The following is a 17,500-nucleotide window of genomic DNA, read 5'->3' as shown; positions in this document are numbered from 1 at the left end:
AATGACCCCGCACAGCAACCGCCTCGGTCATGAACCCACGAAACTCCTTCCAGAGTTCCGGGGAGTCCACAAGGAAGCGAAGCGCACACGGCCATCGTTGGTCTCTCGACTCCACTAGGTCTATTAGTGCCCTCCTAGCGCCCGCTAGCGCATCACACCCGAAGACGACGTGTTCCGTCGTATCCGAGTTTCCGCACAGCTGACATTCGTCGGTCTCTGACTTAGAGAAGCGTAGGAGATAGGACATAAATCCGCCATGTCCCGTTAGGAACTGGGAAGACTCATGATCCACCTCCACCCAGCTACACTTCAACCTTTCTTTTACACATGGGAAGTAGCTATATGTGAGTCTACCCTTCTCACTAGCCTCCCACCGTGCTTGCCACTCGGCAATTCCTTCCTCCTCTACCCTCTTCTCTTGCTCCCTCCCGAGCCCTTGTCTCCTACACCTAGCCAAACGACCCCATTGTCTCGCTGCCAGGTCCAGCGGAAGAACTCCCGCCAGCACAGGCAGGGCATCCGTACTCGTAGTACGGTATGCCCCCGTAACCGCCAGAAGCGCACCCCGCTGAGCTCCCAACAGCAGACGTTTCATCGTACGATCGCCGACGGTTTCACCCCACACAGCAGCCCCGTAAAGCAGTCTCGGCACAAATACACCAAGGTATAATCTGCGCGTCGTCCGCCCACTAAGGCCCCAGGTAGAGGCTACTATCCGTCGGATCCTCTGAAACATTGGAGCCGCTTTCCCCGCTACTCTTCGAACGTGGTTCCTGAAACTCCACCTATCGTCCAAGGTAACGCCGAGATAATCCATCTCTGTTACCTCCGCTATCCTCTTCCCGTCCATCCTAACTGTGTAAGGTGGAATCAGTCTTCCCTTCAGACACATGACTTTCGTCTTTGTGGCCGAAAAGGCTAACTTCATACCACCTGCCCAGGCTCCTGCTCTTTTCAGTTTGGACTCTGTCTTTTGGATCACCTCTGATCTCGAGTTCCCAGCTATCATCAGCAACGCGTCGTCCGCGTAGCCGATGGATAGTTCTCCATCCGACTCATCAAGACTCAGTAATGAGTCCATCAGAATGTTCCAGAGTTCTGGTCCGAACTGAGATCCTTGAGGACAACCCTTAGACAGCCTAACCTGACTTCTCGCCGTCGGCACAGTGATACTGGCGTATCTACCCCCTAGGTAATCCCGTGTTATTTCACACAACCTCTCTGTGGCTCCCAACCTTTTCAAATGATGCAATATTGCCGGCCACCAGGCATTGTCGAACGCTCCTGAAATGTCCAAGAACACTCCAAGAACGTACTTTTCTGCCCGGCTTTCGGTCCATTCCCTCATCCTTAATATTGCATCGGTTGTCGATCTGTACGCTCTAAAGCCGTATTGATTATCGTTCATTCTCGGACCAATCTTTTCCCTCAGTCTCACGCATATCAGGTACTCCAATGCCTTTGACAGCACCGGAAGTAAACTGATTGGGCGATATGACTTTGGGTCGGATTTATCCTTGTCACGATTTTTCAACAGGGGTACCACCACTGCGTTCTTCCACCCTTTCGGAAAACGGGCCCTTCTCCAACACTCGTTGAAAAGAGTGGTCACTATTTCCGCCATCACTGGGAACGCCACCCTGAGAATTCTGGCTGTTAGACCATCTTCCCCAGGAGCTTTGTCCCGTCCCATGCGCCAAATCGCTCTTTTCACGTCCTCCTGAGAAAATTCCTCACAGTGGTTGCTCTCACTTTCTCCGCTCCAGGTCGTTTCCCCGGCTACACCCAGGCGCACTCCTGTCTCCATGCGGAGTCGATCGTGTTCCTCGGTTTCACCGTTGATCGTGTCTGGAGGAATCAGGGTATTAAGCAGTAAATCCAGAGTTTCGACCAGACCCACCGTGCTCCCGCCACCCTCCTTGCGAAGAGTTGCAAGCACACCGCGTGAATCGGTGTTGGCTCCTTCCTTACACCACCGGTAGGCGGACCCCCATGGTTTCTCGTTACCCTCTTCCGTGGTAAATTTTCTCCAGGTTCTCGTCTGCTCTTTTCTCCTTCCTGCTGTATACTTATTCCTCTCTCTCCTGTAGATTTCCTCCAATGCGGCTGTCCTTTCCTCGCATCCTCCAGCTCTTGACTTACACAGTTTCCGCCTTATCCGCTTGACACAGCGTCTCTGGGTTTCAAGCTCCTCCGTGAACCACGTCGGCAACTTGAATCCATGAGGCTTTATCATCGGCATCGACTTCTTACAAGCTTCAGTTAGGGCTGAAGTTAGGTAATCCGCTCTGGAATGTATATCCCCCTCAAGCCAGCATGATTGACCGTCAAACAGTCTCTCAGCTAGCCTTTGGCGAAAGGCATTCCAGTCGGCTTTCCGGACATTGAACCTTTTCCTTTCCCATTCAACTCTTTTTTCTTCCTCGTTGACATCGTAGCTGAATACAATTAGTCGGTGATCACTGGATACCGCGTTCAACGACACTTTCCAATCGTGAATGTTCACGGCGGCTGTTACTGACGCAAGCGTCAGATCAAGTATCGCCGATCCCATCCCAGACTGAAACGTGGGCGTCTTACCCGCGTTACAGCAGATCATGTTACCCGACATAATCATATCCTCTACCTTCTCCCCTTTCTCGTCTGTATGTGTATCGTTCCATAGTGTAGACCTAGCGTTGACATCACCTCCAATGAACCAGTCCGCCATTTCCAATTCTCGGACGACCCCCTCCAGTCTTTCGACGTGGATTTCGGTCGGCTCCGAAAACTGGAAATACACACTGCCCACAAAGAAGCTTTGGTCCCCGTTACGTATCTCCACTATAACCAGGTGAGTCCCGCTAAACTGCGTCATTAGTGTCGCCCCCAATTTGGGGTTAACAACCAATACCGCAACCGCTGGTTTTTCGCCTGGTAAAGAGCCAGTGATTAACCGAAGTGGTGATTTACCAAGGTTGGCAAACGTCCCAGCTCCGGTCACATATGGCTCCTGGATTAACACTACATCCAGACCTCTCCTCCCTACCTCGGACAGCAGGTCATCTGTTGCCAGTTTCCCCCGTCCCAGGTTAACCTGCCCTACTCTTACACTGCCCATCTGAATTTCCGGGCTTCCCGCCGGAAATTCACCTCCCACGTGTGACACTTCGAGGTGTCACCTGAGACATGCCCACTCTCCCAACCACTCGCGGCGCAACAAGCACACCGTATCATGGCTGGTCGAGCAGTGCAGCGCGCAGCGTGGTGAGAGCCCGCACATCGCCCGCAGACCACCACCGGTGCCCTGCAAGACACACCAATGTGTCCGTATCGCTGGCACTTGTGGCACCGCGACACCTTCACACTGGGGCCCACACGACAACGAGACAGCCCAACGGACAACACCAGACCCAAAACCGCGCCAGCAACCTCAGGCGTGACCTCAAACTCAACATCACGTCCTCTACTCGTAACCCGGTTACTCCTTGGGACGAGTTCAAGGTTTTTACTCCAGCCAGTACTTAGCTTCACAGAACCTGCGTTCTGCTTTTCCAATTGACTGGCTATTTCATCGTCCTTGACCTCAATCCCAACCCCGAATAATTTTATCCGAGGATTTCTCTCGCCCACTCGACGCAAATCGAGTGAGGCGTTTTGGAGTAGCTTACGACTCTCCTCATTTTCTGGCTCCACAAACAACTTGTCCCTGCTTATTTTCCTTATTTTCCGGAACTTCGGGTTACACATCCCCGTCTTTACCGCCTCCCAAAGAACCTTCACCAGTTCGGCCTCGGTTGCCTCATGGGCAACTTTTGGTTTCACCAGATCTGTATTCTCCTTTGGCGCCAAATTGACGATGTACGCCCCGCAGCTCTTCTCCTTGACTTTCTGTGTTTCCTCCAGAAGTATTCTTACTTCTTTTGGAACAGCCCTTTTCACTTTTTTGGTTTTCCTCTTTACAGTCGTCCATCCCTCTGCCTTTGGCTTTTCAGGGCGGGGTCCTACCGGGTTTTCCTCCCGTTTTCGCCCTTCTGCCACCAACACCGACTTAACGAGATTATTGCCCAGAGGCCGTTTTTCAACAACCTTCTTGACCTTCACCCCCTCGGCCGGTATTGGGACAGCAACCTCTTTCGAGGTTGACGCCCTGGGATCCAAGTCCGCATTGGTCTTTGAACCCTCCGACTCCTCTGTTTTCCTTGTCTTCTTTTTGCTCTTCTTCTCACGCTTCTTCTGACTCTTCGGCGCTCCATTCTTCTCTTCTCTCTCTTTAAGTATCTCTGCATGAATGTCAGAAACTACTTTTTCGAAATCCTCGCCGATCAAAGTGTCTCCCGGTGATGCTGACATCCCCGTTGGTCCACTCTTAACGTCGCCGATTTCTACTCTTGTTTCTGACACCAACTCAGTCGGCCTCAGGTGCCGAGCCTCAATGAGTCTACCCTGCATCATCATTTGTGCGTAGACTAGTTCGTCCACGACACTCATGATTTTTGCACGGGCCCTCAGAAAGGCCTCTTCCCTGGCCTTCGTCATCGTCGACTTCTCCAGTCTCATCGCCACCACAAGACGGAGAAGCTCATCTGAGTGCTCCCTCCCACGACGTCCCAAATTGCAGGTGTAATCCCGCAATTCAGCTGTGTCCACGATGGACCCAGCGCCGTAGGTGAAGCGCCCAACGCCCTCACCCTCGTCATCCCTTAGTCTCTTGTTGCAGCTAGTCGGAGTTTCCTCCTCGTTAGCCCCAACAAAGATAAAAGGTGACCCTTCTTTCTTATCTACCAATTGTCCATTACTTTTTGATTCCATAACCTTACTCTCTATTTGTTTTTCTTTTTTAATTTTCTCCATACTTGTTCCCACGAATTGAGGACGATCTATTGAGTCCATTATGTCACTGCGCCTCTCTAACATAATAAGGGATTATACCCAGCCCTTCCCAGGGGGCTGTGGGATCTTTATAAACACGGTTTATTTACCTCCTCCGTGCCAACCTATTCTCATAGCTAAATACCTGAGCTTAGGAGGTCTGCTGAGATGTTCAATTAAGAACACCTCTTGCCCTTATCCGCAAGGCAGATCCGATGAAGGACCCTTCGGTTGTCCAACACATTTAACACTTCGCAGTGTAGTGTTGGGCCGAACGCGTCTATGCCAACTAATCAAAGTCAGCATCGCTTTTGACCCCAGTTAAATTAATAACCAGGGTCAACCCCCTCCTAACTAGATTTTAATCTGACAGGAGGTTCGTTGACCTCCCCATTTAGTGAAAAACAGGTGAGGTCACCCGATAGAGCCTCAGCATTTATCAGTGTTTTTCCATGGGAAGCCTTTCTAGTTGCAAGCAGCTTTCCTGGTCGATATTAGTGTCAGCATAATACCGAACCTGGGACGGCCAATTAAGGTCATTTCCAGTTCACGCTTCTCTTAGGAAGCCTCGATTTTTAAGTTTTATCGATCTAATGCCTTTTTTACGGGCCCGTCTCCCGGGTAGGAGACGTTGTTATGGGCTAAGCGAATCAGGTCCGCTGCCATCCTCGGTATGTCTTTCATACCGATGTATTCCGTCGATGGTTTCATATATTATAGGATAGACTCAAGAGTCTTCCCGGATTGGTTCTAGGCGTCGGTTTCATTCCGAGCCCATCCTGCCTTTCCCGAAGAAGCGACGGTACGGGCCGATTGCCTACGCGCTAACCAGGAGTAAGTCATGTCATACCCCAAGATTATGGCCGTCCAACACCCACATACGGGCCAGCCCAGAGGAGACCCGACAAAGTCAGAATCCCATAAGCCAGTGCGTAGCGGTCATCATCAGGCCGACAAAGAGAAAAACCCGACGAAACACCCAAAGGGCATTCCGCCGGGATAAATCCCTGTCCGCGCAGACAAGCGACCGCGCACCCCATCGCCGCTCCGGAAGCGGCGACGAACTGCGAACCAATCCGAAACACACGTCTGCGTTCGGATTGATCTGGGCCACCGCGACGGCCGCTAAGGCCGCCGCGAAGACCCGTTACAAGTCACGACATTTGCTATCAACGATCGAATATGAACGACCATAAGTTATCAAGGGGAAGTCATGGCTGACCAAGACTCCCCCCATTAGAGACAAGCATATATTACATTGACATTTAACGTCGAGGGCAACTGCCTTTGGACGCATAACGATCGCCGTGGCAAGCCACGGCGATAGTCGACGGTTGGAATTGATTCGGCATTGGCCGGCCATAAGGACCGTTGATATCTACCGCTGCGGAGAAGCTCCGAATCATGGGCGCAAAACCGGGTTCCAAACCGGAGTCACGGCGAAAACCACATAACTCTGAAAATCGTGACCCAAACGAGACGCCGCCGCGGACGGCGTCTCGAGCGGACACTAAACGGACCGACGACCGCGTAATTCAGTAGATAGGGACAGTGAGAATCTCGTTAATCCATTCATGCGCGTCACTAATTAGATGACGAGGCATTTGGCTACCTTAAAAGAGTCATAGTTACTCCTGCCGTTTACCCGCGCTTGCTTGAATTTCTTCACGTTGACATTCAGAGCACTGGGCAGAAATCACATCGCGTCAACACCCGTCCCGGGCCATCGCGATGCTTTGTTTTAATTAGACAGTCGGATTCCCCTGGTCCGTGCCAGTTCTGAGTTGACCGTTACATGGCGGTCGATCCGGCTACGCGGCCGACGGCGCGGCGGCCGGACCGCCCGGTGACGGCGAACCGACACCGGAGCGGACGGCCGGCCGCGACGCGGCCAGCGACCGAAGCTCGGTGGTTCCACGGTCGGCGGACGGCGACGAGCCCGCGACCGCCTCGAGGCTCCCGGTCCGGAGACCGGGCGCACGGGCGACGGCCGGGGTGTCGCCAGCACCGCCTACGCTTCTACGACGACCCGAACCCGATCCGCCACGCTCCTCAGAGCCAATCCTTATCCCGAAGTTACGGATCGGTTTTGCCGACTTCCCTTACCTACATTATTCTATGCGGCTAGAGGCTGCTCACCTCGGAGACCTGCTGCGGATATCGGTACGAACCGACGCGAAGACTCCGCGTGGCCCTCTCTCGAATTTTCAAGGTCCGCGTGGGGGTCACGGACACCGCCGCAACGAGCGGTGCTCTTCGCGCTCGCGTCCCTATCGCCCGGCTAGAGGATTCCAGGGACGTACAACGCTCACAGAGAAAAGAGAACTCTTCCCGGACCCCCCGGCGGCTTCTTCGAGTTCATTCCGGTCGCCCGGACGAGACAAAAGAGCCCCGAACACTAGGGAGCGGTTCCGCGTCGGGTTCCGGAATACGGACCGGATTCCCTCTCGCCCCATGGGCGATTCGAAAACGCCTTCGCCCGTGGTACGAGGATCTCTCCCCGGGCTTAGGATCGACTGACTCTTGGACAACGGCTGTTCACAAGAAACCCTTCTCCACGGCAGCCCCCGAGGGCCCCTCTCGAGTATTTGCTACTACCACCAAGATCTGCACCGACGGCGGCTCCAGGCGGTCTCGCGACCTGCCCTTCGACGCACACCGCCGCGCCATCCTACTCGTCGGGGCTTGCCGGGACCGGCCGCCGCGAGCGACGACCGGCCCCACTATGCCGCCGACGGCCGAGTATAGGCACGACGCTCCAGCGCCATCCATTTTCAGAGCTAGTTGCTTCGGCAGGTGAGTTGTTACACACTCCTTAGCGGATTCCGACTTCCATGGCCACCGTCCTGCTGTCATCAGCAACCAACGCCTTTCATGGTCTCTGAATACGCGTCGATTTCGGCGCCTTAACTCGGCGTTCGGTTCATCCCGCAGCGCCAGTTCTGCTTACCAAAAATGGCCCACTAAGCGCCTAGGGTTCCGTCGCCGGCTTCGCACGCGGTTCACGCGGTGTACCAGGTAAAGCCGGCGATCTCACCCATTTATAGTTTGAGAATAGGTTGAGGTCGTTTCGGCCCCAATGTCCTCTAATCATTCGCTTTACCGTATGAGACATCCTCCGTGTTACGAGCGTGTTGTTACCGCGCCGTACAGCGCGGAGTCCCACCGGCGTCCGTACGCCCGCGAACGGGCGGGACACATCGGCGCCAGCTATCCTGAGGGAAACTTCGGATGGAACCAGCTACTAGATGGTTCGATTAGTCTTTCGCCCCTATACCCAGCTCAGACGATCGATTTGCACGTCAGAATCGCTGCGGACCTCCATCAGGGTTTCCCCTGACTTCATCCTGGCCAGGCATAGTTCACCATCTTTCGGGTACCAACGTGTGCGCTAAGGGTGCGCCCCCGGACGGCCGAAGCCGACCTGGCGGAGACGCCCCCGGACTGCGGACCAGCGCGACTTTGAACGCCGGTGGGTTCGGTCGCTAGGCCATCGTCCGCACCGTAAACGGTTCACTTTCATTGCGCCAAACGTGGTTTTTCATAAGATCACCGTTGACTCGCGCACACGTTAGACTCCTTGGTCCGTGTTTCAAGACGGGTCGGAAAGTAGCCCGAAACTCGTCGCCGACCGACGGGACCCCGCCTGCGACGGGGCCGCGTCGACGGTTCTTGCCGTCGGGCGAGCCGACCAGGAGCACCGGGGTTCGGCGCGAACGGTCACGCCGAGACGCGACCGCCGCGACGAACCGCCACCCGGGCCCTTCGGCCGGCGCCCAACGAGTCGCGACGTCCGCTAACCGAGCGAAAGATCCGGCCGGCGGTTAGACCGACCGTGAATTCGCCCGGCGGGGACTCGCGGGCTCTGTCCGTTTACACCCGAACGGTTTCACGTTCTTATGAACTCTCTCTTCAAAGTTCTTTTCAACTTTCCCTCACGGTACTTGTCCACTATCGGTCTCGTGGCCGTATTTAGCCTTAGATGGAGTTTACCACCCGCTTCGGGCTGCACTCTCAAGCAACCCGACTCGAAGGCGCGGTCCGATCCCGGAACGCTGTGACGGCCTCTACTGGCCTGGCACCATCTGCGGGCCATGGCCCCGTTCAAGGGAGACTTGGACCGTCACGTGCGCCCCGGCAACGAGGCCGGCCCGTACGCCACAACTCCCATACGTGCCGCGACACAAAAGTGCGCGGCGGGATTCGGCGATGGGCTTTTCCCTGTTCGCTCGCCGCTACTGGGGGAATCACGGTTGTTTTCTTTTCCTCCGCTTATTAATATGCTTAAATCCGGCGGGTAGTCCCGCCTGATCTGAGGTCGGAACGTATCGGTGTGTTTGTGTTTTTTTTCTTAACACGGCAGCCTGCGGTCCGCGCTCCGTCCGTACGGCGACCGTCCGCGTCCGCTTCTCGGAAGCCGGAGAGGTGTCTCTAGGACTCTCAGCCGACCCGGCCGCGCTCTCGCGCGGCGGGCGGACGGGGACGTGCCGTTTTACGGCGCGAGAACCCGTGACTGTTTGCCGTCACAACTTGGGCGGACGACCGGAGGCGGGCGCCGTCGCCGTCGCCGCGAGGCAGACGGCGGGGCGTCGTTCCCCGGTCGAACCGCCAATCTCGCGCAGCCGGAGCGGCCGACGGTCTCCCGTCGGACGCCTGCCGGCGGCGCATCGGTCTGGCCGAGTATCCGGTATACGACCCTCAGACAGGCGTGGCCCGGGACCCGCGGGTCACCGAGGCCGCAATGTGCGTTCGACTGGTCGATGTTCGTATAACCTGCGGATTACACGACGACGCGCAGATAGCTGCGGTCTTCATCGATCCACGAGCCAAGTGATCCGCCGTTCGGGGTCGGGTGTTTTTTTTTTTTGTTTGTCGACGAAATTTCTGCGCCACGCGTGCGCGCGGCGCAAGGTCTTTCGACGGTAACCATCTTTCGGTCGACGCTTGGTCGGGGGTCGCGGCGCGCGGGCGGTCGGCGAGCTAGTCGCGAGCGCACGCGGCCACGGGGTCGGATTAGGCGCGCGCGAGACCGGCGTGGGACGCCGGTGCCGCGGGCCCGTCTCTAATGATCCTTCCGCAGGTTCACCTACGGAAACCTTGTTACGACTTTTACTTCCTCTAAACGGCCGAGTTCGGTCATCTTCCCGGTCGCGCGACGACCCAGCCCCCGAGGGGGCCGAATAACGCGCGTCCAGTCCGAAGACCTCACTGCGGTCGTTCAATCGGTAGTAGCGACGGGCGGTGTGTACAAAGGGCAGGGACGTAATCAACGCGAGCTGATGACTCGCGCTTACTGGGAATTCCTCGTTCACGTGGAAAAATTGCAAGCCACGATCCCTAAGCACGAAGGAGGTTCAGCGGGTTACCCGGAAGCCTGTCGGCCCAGGAATGTTAACACACGCTGATTCCTTCAGTGTAGCGCGCGTGCGGCCCAGAACATCTAAGGGCATCACAGACCTGTTATCGCTCAGTCTCGTGCGGCTATTTTCGTCCGCCGCCTGTCCCTCTAAGAAGAGTTTAAGCTCCTGGGAGCCGGCGGTAGCCCTAGTAACGTATCGTGATCCGCCGGCGACGGCCGCGAACACGGCGCGCTTCACCGCGGAGCCCGACGCACGACTGACGCGCGCCGACCAGAGGTTGCCCCCCGGCCGACACACGCCCGCCGCACGCAGGGACGCGGATGGCGCGGCCGCGCCCGACGACCGCCGTGGACGACGGGCGAACGCGTTCGGGGATACCGGGCCGAGCCGACGGAGACGCGAACACGGACGGCCGAAACCGCCCGCGCCGCGCCCACCGCCGACCCGGGTTTACCCGCCTAGTTAGCAGGACAGAGTCTCGTTCGTTATCGGAATTAACCAGACAGATCGCTCCACCAACTAAGAACGGCCATGCACCACCACCCACCGAATCAAGAAAGAGCTCTCAATCTGTCAATCTTTCCGGTGTCCGGGCCTGGTGAGGTTTCCCGTGTTGAGTCAAATTAAGCCGCAGGCTCCACTCCTGGTGGTGCCCTTCCGTCAATTCCTTTAAGTTTCAACTTTGCAATCATACTTCCCCCGGAACCGAAAAGCTTCGGTTTCCCGGAAGCTGCCCGCCGGGTCGTTAATGAAACGCCGGCGGATCGCTAGCTGGCATCGTTTACAGTTAGAACTAGGGCGGTATCTGATCGCCTTCGAACCTCTAACTTTCGTTCTTGATCATACGAGAACGTACTTGGCAAATGCTTTCGCGTCAGTTCGTCTCGAGACGATCCAAGAATTTCACCTCTAACGTCTCGGTACGAATGCCCCCGCCCGTCTCTGTTGATCATTACCTCCGGTCCCGAAAACCGGCCCGGCGGGACGCGCGGGCGACTGGCGCCCGCGGCCCGGCGGCCCGCGCACGGAAACGCCCCGGAGGGCGATTTCGCGCGCCCGCGAAGGGCGGAGATGCGCGGGACCGAGGTCTTGTTCCATTATTCCATGCGACCAGTATTCAGGGCCTTTTGACGAGACGGCCGTGAAGCCGCCCCGCCAGATTTGAGCCTGCTTTGAGCACTCTAATTTGTTCAAAGTAAACGTGTCGGCCCGCCGACGGCACTCGGTGAAGAGCACCGCGCAGCAAGATTGGAGTAGGCGGCCGCCGTCGTCGAACCCCGACGGCCAAGCGACGCGTGGCCGCGTGGCGCGCCGGAAGCACGAGACACGTGTCCGCCTGCCGACAATACGTCCGGCCGACGTGCCGGTAACTAACACCCCGAGACGGCTGACGAGCGCGACGACGGCCGCGCCGACGGGACACGTGGTCCCGCGACACGACCGGCCGCGACACGCCGGACCGCCAGGGTGGTCCGGCACCGCCCAGACACAGATCCGACTACGAGCTTTTTAACCGCAACAACTTTAATATACGCTATTGGAGCTGGAATTACCGCGGCTGCTGGCACCAGACTTGCCCTCCAATTGATCCTCGTTTAAAGGTTTTAAAGTGTTCTCATTCCGATTACGGGGCCTCGGATGAGTCCCGTATCGTTATTTTTCGTCACTACCTCCCCGTTCCGGGAGTGGGTAATTTGCGCGCCTGCTGCCTTCCTTGGATGTGGTAGCCGTTTCTCAGGCTCCCTCTCCGGAATCGAACCCTGATTCCCCGTTACCCGTTACCACCACGGTAGGCATGGAACCTACCGTCGACAGTTGATAAGGCAGACATTTGAAAGATGCGTCGCCGGTACGGAGACCGTGCGATCAGCTCGAAGTTATTCAGAGTCACCAGGTCTTTGCGCGGGCCGCGATCGGGACGCGCACGAAGCGCGCCGCGACGGGCCGGTTTTGATCTAATAAAAGCGTTCCTCCCGCACGCGACACCCGAGGGCGCCGCGACGGTCGGAACTCTGTCGGCATGTATTAGCTCTAGAATTACCACAGTTATCCAAGTAACTTGGGTACGATCTAAGGAACCACAACTGATTTAATGAGCCTTTCGCGGTTTCACCTTAATGCGGCTTGCACTGAGACATGCATGGCTTAATCTTTGAGACAAGCATATGACTACTGGCAGGATCAACCAGGGATCTCGGTTTTACAACAACTGCGCCCCGTGTGACGCGCGCGCTGACGCACGACGCGACACCCGGGACGCGTGCTTCCGAGCGCCGGTCCGCCCGGGGGCGGGCCGACGCCGAGGGCGGTCGCACGACAGCGAGACCGCTGGGGTCCCGGCGTGCGACCGACCGCGGTTCGTGTGAGAATACGAGGGCCCGACGGGAGCGCTGTGGACACGCGCGGGCACCCGACCCGACCGCAATCGCCGCGGCCGTGATGGCGTTGGCTAGAGCGGCCGACTTGTGGCGGGCGCCACACGCGATACGCACCCGTCGCAACGTAACTCGCGTTGACGAGAGTTGAGGGAGACCGGCGGACCGCCGTCCTGTGCGGACGGCACCCGCCGGAATCGCCTCTCTCGCCCGTTTTGTAAAGGTCCCCAGCCGAGATCGTGGGGGAAGCCGGGACGCGACGCGAAGTCCGTCGTCCCGGGGCTTCGCCCCGGCGACCGCCGGGCACGGCGACGATGGCCGGCCGCGGCGGGAATGTTCTGGCGTCGAGAGTTCGTATCTTGCGAAACGGTAACGGGAGTCGTCATCGGTTGAGCGATGTGTGTCGCGCTGCCGACCCACCGGTAGGAGGGCCCGCAGCGCCAGTCGAGGTTTGCCACTCGGCGTGCGAGATGGGTCGGTCGCCGAAACGTGGACGGATACCAACTCGGCGCCGATGCCGGGCACGCCCTCGCCAAGAACTGGCGGGGCGAGAACGGCACGGCTGAGTTGGACGCGTCGGCTTCGGCGTCGCCCGTGGCTTTGCTGTCGTGTACCGTGATCGGTGATCCGACGGCCGGCTGATCGCCGACCGACCGACCGGCCGCTCACAAATATACAAAAACTCGGGTCCAACCGTCCGCCATGCAAAACCGCACGTGCGTAGCGGTCATCGCGCCGACACGCGGTCCACGCGTCCATGACGGTGCGTAGCGGTGTTCCGGGTACTCGTGTCGACGCGCGTAGCGGCGTGCCGAGGTCGGACCGTAAACTGAAAAAATGTCGAAAACCCTACGACCGATATCACTTTCGGATAGGTTTAGACGATTCCGACGAGAATACCTCTGAGGTTCGTCGACGTAAAAACAACCGGTAACGAGTTATTCCGCTGGCAACGAAAAGAAGTTAAAAATTCGATTTCGACGTCGGCCGAACTCGAAACGCCCGGGATGCCGGTACGTGACCTACCCCGACACCGCGGACTAACGCGTTACTCGATCCTAGAAAATTTTTTTTTTCCAAATCTAAACCCGTCGCGACGGCCGTACCCGCCGCGGCACCGGTACGGACGACGACCGCCGTGCCCGGACCGCGGAGGTCGGACTCGGGGAAAAAAAAAAATTTTCAATCTCGACGCGACCGCCGTGACCGACGCGTACGACGCGTACCCGGACCGTAGGTCAGCGTCCGGAGAGCCGCGGGAAAAAAAAAATTTCGACACGGCAGAGGTGCCGCGCTCCGCCGGCGACGCGATACGGGCACAGGGCAAGCGCCACGGTCGGTCCGCGGTCTCCGGGTGACTTACGGGGAAAATGAAATTTCACCGCCTACGCCCCCGTGCGCCGAGGGTTACCGGGGACCGGACGACCGCTCCGCCGGGGCCGCGGTCGGGGTCCCGGGGAAAAAAAAAATAATTTTTAAACTCGACGCGACCGCCGCGACCGACGCGTACGACGCGTGCCTACACCGACCGTGGGCGCCCGGATCGCCGGAGGAGGAAAAAAATTTTCGACCCGGCCGAGGGGCAGCGCTCCGCGGGCGACCGCCGGGGTACCGGGCGACCCGCGGAGAAAATCAGATTTCGCCGTCAGCGTGCCGTGCCCGACGGGGAACCGGCGAACCGACGACCGCACCGCCGGGTCGGAGAAAAAAAAAAAAAATTATTTTTCATCCCGAGTCCGCGCGGTCGACCGACGCGAACGACGCGTGCCGCGACCCACGGCGGGCGTCCGGAGCGCAGGTGGAGAAAAAAAATTTTTCGGCCCGTCCGGGCGACGACGGCACGGCGCTCGCCGGTCGCGGTTCCCGCGGGAAACTTCGCCGGGGACGACGTCTCACGGTCCCCGCGGCTGACCCGGCGCCGGCGAACCCAACACCCGGCGGACCTTAGCGGTCCTAAGAGCGCGCCCCGTAGACGTGGTGCGTAGCGGTACGCACCAAATACTCACGCCGTGCGTAGTGGTGCCGCAACTCCCTCACTGTCCTTATCCTTTTCCCGGGCACGGGCGACCCCGAGTACCGGGACCCCTCGGGAGCCGGCCGACGCGTACGGTCCGCGGTCCCCGGGCCCGCTACCCGGCGGGATCCGATTCCGCCGCCTACGCCCCCGTGCGCCGAGTGTTACCGGGGACCGGACGACCGCTCCGCCGGGGCCGCGGTCGGGGTCCCGGGGAAAAAAAAAATAATTTTTAAACTCGACGCGACCGCCGCGACCGACGCGTACGACGCGTGCCTACACCGACCGTGGGCGCCCGGATCGCCGGAGGAGGAAAAAAATTTTCGACCCGGCCGAGGGGCAGCGCTCCGCGGGCGACCGCCGGGGTACCGGGCGACCCGCGGAGAAAATCAGATTTCGCCGTCAGCGTGCCGTGCCCGACGGGGAACCGGCGAACCGACGACCGCACCGCCGGGTCGGAGAAAAAAAAAAAAAATTATTTTTCATCCCGAGTCCGCGCGGTCGACCGACGCGAACGACGCGTGCCGCGACCCACGGCGGGCGTCCGGAGCGCAGGTGGAGAAAAAAAATTTTTCGGCCCGTCCGGGCGACGACGGCACGGCGCTCGCCGGTCGCGGTTCCCGCGGGAAACTTCGCCGGGGACGACGTCTCACGGTCCCCGCGGCTGACCCGGCGCCGGCGAACCCAACACCCGGCGGACCTTAGCGGTCCTAAGAGCGCGCCCCGTAGACGTGGTGCGTAGCGGTACGCACCAAATACTCACGCCGTGCGTAGTGGTGCCGCAACTCCCTCACTGTCCTTATCCTTTTCCCGGGCACGGGCGACCCCGAGTACCGGGACCCCTCGGGAGCCGGCCGACGCGTACGGTCCGCGGTCCCCGGGCCCGCTACCCGGCGGGATCCGATTCCGCCGCCTACGCCCCCGTGCGCCGAGTGTTACCGGGGACCGGACGACCGCTCCGCCGGGGCCGCGGTCGGGGTCCCGGGGAAAAAAAAAAATAATTTTTAAACTCGACGCGACCGCCGCGACCGACGCGTACGACGCGTGCCTACACCGACCGTGGGCGCCCGGATCGCCGGAGGAGGAAAAAAATTTTCGACCCGGCCGAGGGGCAGCGCTCCGCGGGCGACCGCCGGGGTACCGGGCGACCCGCGGAGAAAATCAGATTTCGCCGTCAGCGTGCCGTGCCCGACGGGGAACCGGCGAACCGACGACCGCACCGCCGGGTCGGAGAAAAAAAAAAAAAATTATTTTTCATCCCGAGTCCGCGCGGTCGACCGACGCGTACGACGTCTTCTGCGACTGACTGTAGGTTTCCGGAGCGCAGGAGAAGAAAAAATATTTTTCGACCCGGCAGAGGGGCAGCGCTCCGCGGGCGACGCGATTCGGCCACCGGGGAAACGCGACGGTCGGTCCGCGGTCTCCGGGTGACTTACGGGTAAACTGAAATTTCGCCGCCTACGCCCGGTACGCCGAGCGATAACGGGGACGCGACGACCTCGCCGCCCGGTCCGCGGTCGGTGTCGGGGAAAAAAAAAAAAATTTTAAATCTCGACACAACCGCCTTGACAGACGCGTACGACTCGTACCCGGACCGAAGGTGAGCGTCCGGGGCGCCGGAGGAGAAATAAAATTTTCGACCCACCCGGCCGAGGGCCCGCTTATCAGCGGGCGACGCCGGACGACCGCCGGGGTACCGGGCGACCCGCAGGAAAATTAGATTTCGCTGACCCGGTACCGTACCCGACTGGGAACCGACGACCGCTGCGCACGGGGCCGCAGTCGGACTCGGAGAAAAAAAAAAAATTATTTTTCATCCCGAGTCCGCCGGGCGATAGATGCGTACGTCGTGTGCTGCGACTGAGTGTAGGCTTCCGGAGCGCAGGAGAAGAAAAAATATTTTTCGACCTGTCCGGTTGCCGACGGGACTGTGCTCGCCGGTCGACGGTCCCCGGTGAAATCACGCGGCGGGAAAATTTTCACTGTCCTTATCTCGAACCGCGGTCCGGTCGCCGGGGACCAACGGGCGACCTCACCGTGTGGTACGACGCCCGTGCTTCTCGGTCCACGGTCCCCGAGGAAATCAAACGGCGGGAGAATTTTCACTGTCCTTATCTCGAACCGCCGTCCGGTCGCCGGGGACCAACGGGCGACCTCACCGTGTAGTACGACGCCCGTGCTTCTCGGTCCACGGTCCCCGGGGGAAATAACGCTGCGGGAAAATTTTCACTGTCCTTATCTCGAACCGCGGTCCGGTCGCCGGTGGCCTACGGGCGACCTCACCGTGTAGTACGACGCCCGTGCTTCTCGGTCCACGGTCCCCGGTGAAATCACGCGGCGGGAAAATTGTCACTGTCCTTATCTCGAACCGCGGTCCGGTCGCCGGTGGCCTACGGGCGACCTCACCGTGTAGTACGACGCCCGTGCTTCTCGGTCCACGGTCCCCGGGGGAAATAACGCGGCGGGAAAATTTTCACTGTCCTTATCTCGAACCGCGGTCCGGTCGCCGGTGGCCTACGGGCGACCTCACCGTGTAGTACGACGCCCGTGCTTCTCGGTCCACGGTCCCCGAGGAAATCAAACGGCGGGAGAATTTTCACTGTCCTTATCTCGAACCGCCGTCCGGTCGCCGGGGACCAACGGGCGACCTCACCGTGTGGTACGACGCCCGTGCTGCTCGGTCCACGGTCCCCGGGGAAATCACGCGGCGGGAAAATTTTCACTGTCCTTATCTCGGTCATTATATATCGATCAGGGTACGAGATTCTTGTCTGACCGTTCTATTTTACCACTGCTAGGTCTACGGAACTCACGGAAACACAAATATGGCCACAACTCAGATTGCCGTTTCAAAAATTTTTACCGAAAAAAAAATATTTACAAAGTCCCCGGTACGTAGC

At 58.8% G+C, this 17,500-nt stretch overlaps 1 long non-coding RNA gene and 1 other non-coding gene across 2 annotated transcripts in view; both read right to left on the bottom strand.

The window, feature by feature from the left end:
* LOC132931362 (uncharacterized) overlaps positions 1-17,500 on the bottom strand; it is a 312,343-nt gene that overhangs the window by 289,881 nt on the left and 4,962 nt on the right. The gene's annotated exons all lie outside the window — the stretch shown is intronic.
* On the bottom strand, positions 9,544-9,701 carry LOC132931494 (5.8S ribosomal RNA). The gene has a single exon (XR_009662670.1). It is a non-coding gene; the product is annotated as a 5.8S ribosomal RNA (ribosomal RNA).

Source organism: Rhopalosiphum padi, unplaced genomic scaffold (genome assembly GCF_020882245.1).
Source record: "Rhopalosiphum padi isolate XX-2018 unplaced genomic scaffold, ASM2088224v1 scaffold1, whole genome shotgun sequence".
NCBI classification, from domain to species: domain Eukaryota; kingdom Metazoa; phylum Arthropoda; class Insecta; order Hemiptera; family Aphididae; genus Rhopalosiphum; species Rhopalosiphum padi.
Note: the sequence above shows the minus strand (reverse complement) of the source record. Positions and strands in the feature narration are given on the sequence as shown.